Source organism: Pleurodeles waltl, chromosome 12, assembly GCF_031143425.1.
Source record: "Pleurodeles waltl isolate 20211129_DDA chromosome 12, aPleWal1.hap1.20221129, whole genome shotgun sequence".
Lineage (NCBI taxonomy): Eukaryota > Metazoa > Chordata > Amphibia > Caudata > Salamandridae > Pleurodeles > Pleurodeles waltl.
In genome coordinates this window covers 486470942-486481168 of record NC_090451.1, presented here as the reverse complement: position 1 = coordinate 486481168, position 10227 = coordinate 486470942, and positions in this window count along the sequence as shown.

Genomic DNA, 10227 nt, shown 5'->3' with positions numbered 1-10227 from the left:
TGTTGCAGATGAGTATTGTTAGGGGGGAGGGCCCAGATACCCCACAACAATGTCCGCGTTGCGCGCCGTGCGCGGCAAGGACCGTGACTCAATTCAGGGCCTCCGGCCTCGCCGCGCCCTGATAATAGAGCACGGCCGGAGAAAAGGGCCACCGCGGGCGCTGCGACCCTTGACCCGGGCCACGGCTTCCCCCGTGGCCTGGCAGGGAGATGCCGCGGCTCCTCCCGCGGTTCGGCCAGGAGGTGCCGCAGCGGCCCGCAGCGCAACACGCTATGTCATGCTGAAAGGCACTTTGTATGATAGGCCGTTCTGCCTGATGTCCATCTATGGCCCCGAATTCTTTGGGGAAGTCTGGGGATTGGTTGGTTCTTTGGGCCCTGGTTCTCTACCATGGGGTGGTGATTTCAATGTGGTCTTGGACCTGGAGGCGGATCCTGAGACCCCAGCCAGACCTCAACATGTGGCGGCTGTGAGGGCACTGTCACATATTATGGCTGAGGGTGCTCTGGTGGACCTGTGGAGGGCAAGGAATGGAGGGGATAGGCAGGCATGTGTGCATATTACACGCATGGCAACTGGTTCAGAACCGACAGATGGCTGGGCACCAGAGATGTGGATCTCTGGACAAAGTCAGTTGAACATATGCCTCACACTTTATCGGACCATTCACCGGTTCTGCTGGAGCTGCATGTGCCTGGAGGGTCCCAGAGGTGTGGTTTCGTGGTGGCTTCCCTGCGGAGCACTGAGAGATCGGGTCTTCTGGGAAGAGATCTGCACTACTATTGTGGACTACTTCGATGTTAATCAGGGCTCGGTGACCTCGGCGGGCACTTTGTGGGAAGCCTTTAAGGTTGTAATCCATGGAATCTGTCTTGCTAAGCAACACGGGGCGCTGAGGGCACTCAGACAGGAGTTGACGGACCTGGAGGTGTGACTTGCTGACTTGGAAAGGCGTCTCGCTTCTGACTGATCTGATGGCCTTTTGGCTGTATTCAGAGAGACGCTGGCACGTTAAGAGGAGGTGGCGCTTCGTGAGGCGTGCTTCCTAGGTAAGGAGGCGAAAGCGAGGAAATATAGTGAAGGCGAGAGGGCGAGACGGACACTAGCTGCTATGCTTCACAAGCCGTGGGCTGGGAACTATATAGTGGAATTGACTGACTCAGCGGGGACACTCCGGACGGGGACGTAGAAGGTTAAGCACGTCATGTCTGACTTTTACTCTGACCTTATGTTTAGCGGCCAGGAATAAGTGCTTTAGGCGCTGCTGATTATTGTGAGGAGATTAGCCGGCTCTAGCTTGAGAACTCCCACAGACAATATCTCTACGCCCCTTTCTCTGTGGAGGATGTGGTTCAGGCTATACGCAGCTTGCCTAGTGATAAGGTCCTGGGACTGGACGGCTTGATGCCTGCCTTCTATAAGGAATATGCAGATATCCTAGCACAGCGCCCCCTTGAGGTTTACGATGAAGCGTTTGAGATGGATGCCCTCCCGGCTTCATTGCAGGAGGCTCTCATAGTGACGATTTTAAAGTCCAGGAAGGACCCCAGTAGCTGCAACTCTTATCAGCTGCTCTCCCTAATAAATATAGACAATAAGATTCTGGCAAAGCTAATTGTGGTCCGCCTGCAGCCCCTGCTACCATCCTTGGTACTGCGGCTCAGTCTGGCTTTGTTTCGGGACGTTCGACATTGTATAATCTTTGTTTTTGCGATTGCTCATATGATCCGTCCTTAGGATCGCACGCCGTCTGTCTTTCTAGATGCCACAAAGGCGTTTGACTCGCTGGCTTGGCCATACATGTTCGCCTTATTGGCAAGAGTGGAGATTAGCCCCAGGTTAATTCAATTAATCTATCTGCTGTACTCGAAGCCGACTGCCAGATTGAGAATCAACAGGATGCTGTTGGATTATTTTCTGATTACTAGGGGCACTCGTCAGGGATGCTCCCTCTCGCCGCTGCTTTTTGTGCTAGTGATGGAACCCCTTGCAGCGCAGCTGCAACAGCACCATAATCATAGGCGGTTGGAGTTCCGGCAGCGCCCCATTCTAATTTCTATGTACTCGGATGATGTCGCACTATATGTTCGTGATCCGCAGTTACACCTCAACACTTTGCTGGATGCGGTAGTCCAGTTTGGCCGGATCTCCGGGATCAGGATTAAATGGTCAAAGTCGGTGGTGCTGCCTTTGTCTGATGCTACCTGGCAGTGCCACTCTGGCTATCCCCTCTGTTGGGCAGATGGGCCGGTACGTTTTCTGGGTATTTGGCTGAGTCGGAAGGTGGAAGAGTTTTGGTCGGCTAATTATGGCGCAGCAGTTGCATGGCTGGAGGATAAGGTGGCGGTTTGGCACTCGCTGCTGCTCTCGCTGACTGGACACATTGCCATAGCGAATATGGTGGTTTTGTCTAAATTCTTGTATCTCTTTGTTAACTTACCTTTTGTTCTCACAACTGGTTTCCTGAAACGGCTTAGATCTTCGTTCTTCACCCTCACATGGGCGGGAGGGCAGCCCAGAATGTCATGGGAGACTCTGACTCTTCCCTTTGAGCGGGGCGGACTTGCGGCCCCGGATCTCGAACATTAATTACTATTACTGTGCGCATGCCCACATTGTGCACTTTTGGTTGCATCCAATACGTTATTTGCCACATCTGGCTCCTGAACATGACTCAATATGGCCTGATAGGTTGGCTGGGGTGGTTGGCAGACCGCCCAGGCTCCATAGAAGCGGTGTGGACACTGTGGCGTGCTCGGCATGGGATTGGGCGTACTTGCTAAGGCAGGCTGGGATGACTAGCTTTTCATTCATCCCCTTGAGTATCCAGCCTTTGCTAGTTTCCTCTCCGAGGTAGCAAGGCATAGACCTCTTGTATGGGCGATAAGAAGGCAGCGCTGCTTCCTTTCCCCTCCTCCCTTTCTTCCCTCTTCTGTCCCCTCCCTCTCCTAAGTTCTGTTTCTTATGTTCACTTGTGCCTCGTAATATGGGCACTCATTTATAGGTGTACTCTTTCCTATTGATTATCTTGAAGCATGGTTGTTGTTGTTATGCATATCAGGCCTCCTAGCTGATTACGCTTACTGAATATTGTATGTGAACAGTACTTTCCTCTGTTTGCTGGTTCTTGTTTCATAAATGCAAAAATAAATAAATAAATAAAAATAAAAAATAAAACTTTACCACCAAAGCTAAGGAAACTATGCTCAGTGAGCCCCTTCAGAACACACCTAACAGCCCACCTTTCAAGCAGCCCCCAATGTTGGTTAACATTTTCAAGAACTACCCTTAATGGACTGAAATGTTATGTTTGTTACATAAACCTGTCCTCTGTTTTTCTTGCTCTCTTCTTCAAATATGTGGTATTGCTATGTTCTACGTGAAGTGCCCTGTCACCTATTTTCTTTCAAGCATGCAATGCAAAAGACCTACATAAATAAATTTACAAATGAATAAATAAACAAATAAATAAATTAATGACAATTTGGAGGCTTCGATGGTGTTTCAGCAGGATTCACTTAACCTCACTTAAATTACATGTGATCTAATCCTAAAACAAATAAGTGGGAGTGAACAGCATCCACAGTGCTCTGACTGGCTGCTTTGATTCAGTATTCAAATGCTATCAGGAATAGTACCTACAAGGAAATCATGAGTTTTCCAGGAATTATTAATGAGGGAAGAGACTTTTTAGTAGCTGACCTTAAATGGTCCCAGCATTGTGTGGATTATCTAGAAGACATGGCATAGGACGGGAGGAAGCAGGTGGGTACATGAAGGGTGTTTTAAATAATACTGAACCTGGTTAGGGCTTTTGTGAGATATGGTAGTAGAACCACACAGTGAAAGTTAAGAGCTAAAAGTTCCTGTTATAAAGAAGTATGGAGATAGGGAGGAGTGATTTCTGGGCAGTGTGGTTGCCCCCCTGGTTTCTCTTGGGGCCCAGTTTGCCCAGGCAGGTTTCTATTAGGCATGCCTTCAAGCCTGGGACAAGGATGAACCAAAGCAAGCTTGAAATGGTCCAAGCACATGGAAGGCAAGTGACAGAGAAACTGAAGTTTGCTGCCAACAGGAACAAAGGGTCAGGTGCAAGAGTGTGTGAACATCTCACAATTGGTGCGATACGTAATTGTGTTGGTGGAAACTATACTTTTTTTTTATTGTTATGTAGGCCTTTTTACTTTAAGCATTATGTAAAACAGAGACCAGGTGTTGGCTGCAGGAGCTGCTAGCGGTACTTTGTAAGGGCGGGGTGGCACGTGGAGACGGGGGAATTAATTAACAAAAAATACCCTTACCTGCATCGTCGCCGCCACTGCCTCCACTACTCCGCTCCTGCTGCAGGCTGCAATCCTGAAGCTGCTCAGAGCAGCGTTACGATTGGCTGGGAGTGCCCAGCTGGGGCACTCCCAGGCAGATGGGAGCCTGTGCCTGCTCTCTCCAGCTCGGCAACACAATGCCGGGCTGGAGAGAGCATAGTGCGCATGTGTGTTTAGCCAGGCCAGCCAAGCATACATGCGCAAAGAGGGGGAATGGTTTGCTTGTCATCCCCAGTGCCCCGTCCCTTTTACTACAAAATGATAAAAAACATAGTTTATAATCGTTTTGTAGTAAACGTTTTGCAGCTGCTGTTGGGGGCCCAATGCTCCTCCGCCCTAGCAGAGGAGCCGCGCCTATTTGGCTATTCAAATACGCAAGTCATGTGAAGTCATAAACTTCAAGTGAAACCAGGTTTGCAATAGTTATCAAAATGTGTTTCATTTCTAAAATCTGGTACTTTGTATTCTGTCCTCAATTTCACTGCAGTAATTCACAAGAAATCACAAAATATTCAAAAAATGCCATGAGGTGGAAACAAGGTAAGACTGCCTTGGTATTCATTTTTTACAAATTTAGGTCCTGCACATTGGAATGCACGGCCCTACTGTAACATGTCATAATTGACTGACTGACTGCTGTGTCTGATGGCTCAGTGGACTAATGTATTTCCTCAGGGGTCTGTTTTTGACTTTGTAGACAAAGCAGCGGTAGCAACCACAAATGTCAAGTGGGGTTGGGGACGACAAGGACGGGGTAAACAATTAAAAAAAAAAAAAATTCTGCTGCTGTGGCCTCCTGCTGCCTTGCTCCTCTGCTCTTGAAGGTGTCCCAGCATTCACTGGGACACCAGCACAGGTTCCTCAGAAATTTTGGTGCTGCTGTCATGCTAAATCTAGCATGAAAACAGAGTCAGGATTGGTCTGAGCAGCTTGACCGGCCGCTCAGACACTGCCATTGGGTCTGTGCAGTTGTTTCTCCAGCCTGGCTGTTCAACACAGCCGGGTTGGAGAAACCTGAGCGCCCATGTGTGTTTGGATGGCCTAAGACAGCCGACCACACAACATACGCACTTAGTGCACTCCACTCCCCTCCCCTCTGCCCCCTCCCAGGGGCCAAGCCCGCCCCTTTCTGCACTGCTGGCTGAGCCATTAGATGAAAAATAAAACAACAGTAAACTATTCTTTTATTTTTCATCTGCTGGCTCTTAGCCAGGGGGGTGATGCTCATCCGCCATTGCGCAGGAGCGCCCCTGGGACAAAGATGCAAATCCTAGCAGGTCTAGTCCAGGTTTCATCATTTTAAAGTCGATTAGCAGAGTTCCTTCAAGCTGAGTAACAAAAGATAACTGTTATTCAGTGCCAGGATGCCCAAAGAGGTGAATGTGAGTTGAATACACGTTTATTTTGAAAGTTGTTTATTAAAGTACAAAATATAATCAATTGGGAAAATGGCAATGTAATGCATGTTTATAAGACATAAGAATAATTGCAGAATATACAACAGAATACAAATCTTATTTATAAATTGAAGGTTAGAAGGAAAAATAAGGAAAGATATATAAATGTTAAAATATAATAACCTTTTAGGCTATTATAAATGTCTCATTAGCATTCAATTTTGAACTAAGCTTGATCCAGACTTTACACAGAGCCTTTATTTTTAAGCATCTATGTTTGTCAATGTTGGCTAACTTCAGATACACTAGTGTATTTTTTGCAAATATATATAGGATACTCTCTTGCATTCATTAGGTGGAGTGTAGACGTATGACCTCAAGTACACTTTAGTAAACATATCGGTGGACTTAAAGCCATCACCCTGCTTCTCATTTGTTTGTTTCAGTGGCCTTTAAAAATCCTTGCTTCCTAGTGGTCCGTCCTGCCTCTTTGTTCCTTCTTTTTCTCTTTGGTCCTCCCACAGACCAGGGACTAAGTATAATATCATTACGCTTTGTTGTGTTCATCAGTTTGTGGGAGGACCATTTTTTTTAAAAAATTCCAGCTTGTGTTACACTGAGGGTGCTCAGGCCTGTAGCTGCTTCCATTTTGTTGTAGCTTTCATTCCTCCCATGTGACTGACATTCTATTTTATTCATCCTGAAGGCAGCTCCTAGGCTTGACTTGCAATGGGGAGCAATTAATTCATGTGTCTTTAACTCTGCCCCCTTTAATTTCCTTTGTTGCGTCTGTAGCCAGAAAAGACCAGCTGCTGTGCTCCGATCAGGGCTACTTTAATGGGGCTGCTCTGCTGCTTAGTGACTGCAGTTACAATGTTTGTATCAGCATGATCCCACTAGCCTGCATTTAAAAACAACACATAAAATGCAACTCTCAGTTTATTTAGACAAATATTTTCTGTTAACAACAAGAAGTAGGCACAAAAACATACACAAAAACACTGTGAGACGGCAGCTCTGGGCCCCAGAAGGATATAACTGGCATTGTATCTTTAACCGGTTCCCTTAAAACTGCCCTTGCTCTCTTCGTCTTGTTTTCCACAGTAACTTCAAGTTTGTTTTACATGGTGAAGCTGCTGTCCGTGTTACTATCTCCATTCTCGTAATCAGGTAATCAAACTATTTTTGTGAACTGAAATTGATTTTTAACCATTTTGCGATGTATCTCCTTTATGAGTCAGTGTTCACGACTTTGTTGCATCCGGTATTGTCCAAAATAAGACTGTTGAACAGTGGCGGACGGCATCTTTGGGAGGGGGGTGGGCGGGGCACACACACACACACACACACACACACACACACAAACACACACAGACTCATTCTTTCACACACAGACACGCACGCACGCTCATCCATTAACACTCATTTCATTCAAACATGCACGCACGCACCAAACATTCATTTTACAAGATCACACACATTCATTCTTTCACACACGCACGCACGCACATCCATTAACAACACTCATTCCATTCAAACATGCACGCACGCACCAAACATTCATTTTACAAAATCACACACATTCATTCTTTCACAGACACACACGCACGCACATCCATTAACAACACTCATTCCATTCAAACATGCACGCACGCACCAAACATTCATTTTACAAGATCACACACATTCATTCTTTCACACACACACACGCACGCACGCACATCCATTAACAACACTCATAACACTCAAACATGCACGCGCGCTCCAAAAATTCAATGTAAAACATAACACACATACATACATACACACACACACACTTACCTTTAGCCTCCAGGTCCCAGGAGGGTTGGGACTGCTGCCTTCCCTCATTGGCTGACCTCAAGGGAAGGCAGCCGTCCCAGCCTCGTCACAGAGTGGGATGGGGTCATTGAGACTGTTGACCCCACCCCACTCTGTGATGAAGTGTCACTGATTGACACTCGCCCTGGGCGCTTCAGGGCTTAAACTGAAGCGCCCAGGGAGAGTGTCAATTGGTGACGCTTTCCTCGTCACCCAGGGGAGGGCCTTGAGGCACCTTTGCTGGGCCGAGGAGGTCACGCCCATAGGAGCTGTGATCTCCTCAGCCCAGCAAAGTTCAGCTCAGGCAGCCAGGAGTCTGCGCAAATCGCGCATGTCTGCTCCTGGCTGCCTGACCTGAACATGAAGAGTGTCTGTCAGGCTGACCTTTGTTCAGCCTGACAGACACTCTTCATGGGGTGGGGGGTGTGGCCCGTCCACCCTAAAGGACGGGCTGCCACTGCTGATCACACTACCACCAATAGCATCCTTGTGTTATTACAGGTTAACCTAAGGCCTGTGCGTGAATTTTTGGGATTGCTTTCCCTTGATAAGTGCTTGATTAGGGCCAAAACGTGGCGTACAGCCCTTTATTAGTGCTGCATGCCGTGCTTTATCCCTTCATCAGCGGGCACGCCACTCTTTATCTTTAAATATGACGGCAATCCGCCTTTCCTTTGTTATGCATTGCGTGGCTCATTAATTTAGCAGTGCACTTCTGAACTGATGCAGTCATATTCCACTTGCATCCTGCTGGAAACTGCCATGCACACTGTGAGTGCACCCAGCACTGTTGTACACTCTAGGGTGTAAGCAGAGCCACACTCAGAGAGAAATACCTGAAAAGAAATGTAGCAGTGAGGGAAGTGCTAGGTTTAAAGCTTTAGCCTGCAGATTCTTTTTTTACCTGGATGGTATGCTTTTTTCACTGCCAGTTTCATTATTCTAGGAAATTAAATGAAACGGTGGTGACATTACAATATAAATGGCGGCTATGTCTCTGGACTGGAGCAGAAACGCAGAACTGGGGTGTTTTTAAAAAATGTTTTCAGCAGTGTCTACAAAATATCTATATGTGCCACTTTCTTTTTTCTACTCATAAGGACGGGATGAAGTCTTCTGGCCGCATGGCGTTTATTCAATCTTCTGGCAGCGTTTAAGATAAAAAAGCCCTGTTAGAAATGGGGTCTTTGGTTGGCAGTCAGGTTACCCCCTGTCCAAGCAAGGACCGTCACTCTAGTCAGGGTAAAGGAGAATCACACTCAGTCAACCCCCTCTCACTCCCTTGGTAGCTTGGCACAAGCAGGTAGGCTTAACTTCAGAAGCAATGTGTAAAGTAGTTGTACCAACACACACAGTAATAATGTGAAAACACTACAAAACGGACCCCGCTCAAGTTTAGAAAAATAGGTAATATTTATCTAAATCAAGCAACACCAAAACGGCAAAAATCCAACATACACAAGTCAAGATATAATTTTCAAAAGAATAACAGTCTTAAGCCTTAGAACACAGTGAGAATGCTGTTGTTACCTGGTTAGCGTCAAAAATAAAGCCACATGTGTGAGCTTGCGTCAGAAAAGTCAGCAATGCGTCGATTTTTTACTCGCAAGTGTGGCAGTGCAGCGTTTCCTTCTCCGATCGGGATGGCGATGTGTCATTTTTCTCCCTCGCAAGAGAGTGATGCGTTGATTTCCAAATGGGGCACCTCGGATCCGCGCAGAGTCGGGTTGACTTGGACGCCCAAGGACGATGCATGGAAAATCCAGTTGCAAGTATCAGAAAACCAGGCTGCGTGGGTTTTGTGTCATTATAAGCCTCTGTAAGCGGATGTTGCATGTAGCTACTCTAGCAGCAATGCGTCAATCTCCCAGCTTTGATGCAGGTGGAGCATCGATTTTAGCAGCAAAGCCAGCCGCGCGTCGTTTATCAGCCCTGTTGCAGAAGGTGAGTCAAAAATTTCCCTGCACAGCGTTCTGTGCGTGGATTTTCAGTTCTTGTCTGCCAACTTCACCTTTCAAGGGCCCAGGGACTGGATAGGGCACCACTTGGCAGGGCAGGAGTCTCAGCAGAGAGTCCAGGTGATGGCAGGGGAAGTATTTGATGGCCCTGAGACTTCAACAAGAGAAAAGCTCAGTTCAAGCCCTTGGAGATTCTTCTCAAGCAGGAATGCACAACAAAGTCCAGTCTTTGTCCCCTTTCACAGGCAGAAGTGGCAACTGCAGGATAGCCCAACAAAGCACAGTCACAGGCAGGACATCACTTCTCCTCAGCTCTTCAGCTCTTCTCCTTAGCAGAGGTTCCTCTTGATTCCAGAAGTGATCTAATTTTGGGTCCACTACTTATACCCCTTTCTGCATTTGAAGTAGGCAAACTTCAAAGCAAAAGTATTTCTTGTTTGTATGGTCCTGCCTTGCCCAGGCCAGGCCCCAGACACACACCAGGGGGTTGGAGACTGTATTGTGTGAGGGCAGGCACAGCCCTTTTAGTTGTGAGTGACCACTCCTCCCCTCCCTCCCAGCCCAGATGGCTCATCAGGATATGCAGGCTACTTTGTGTCACTGTCCAGAGGAGAGGTGCAAACTGCCCAACTGTCAAACTGACCCATACGGGGAATACACAAACAGGCAGAGTCATAGAATGGTTTAAGCAAGAAAATGCCTAGTTTCTAAAAG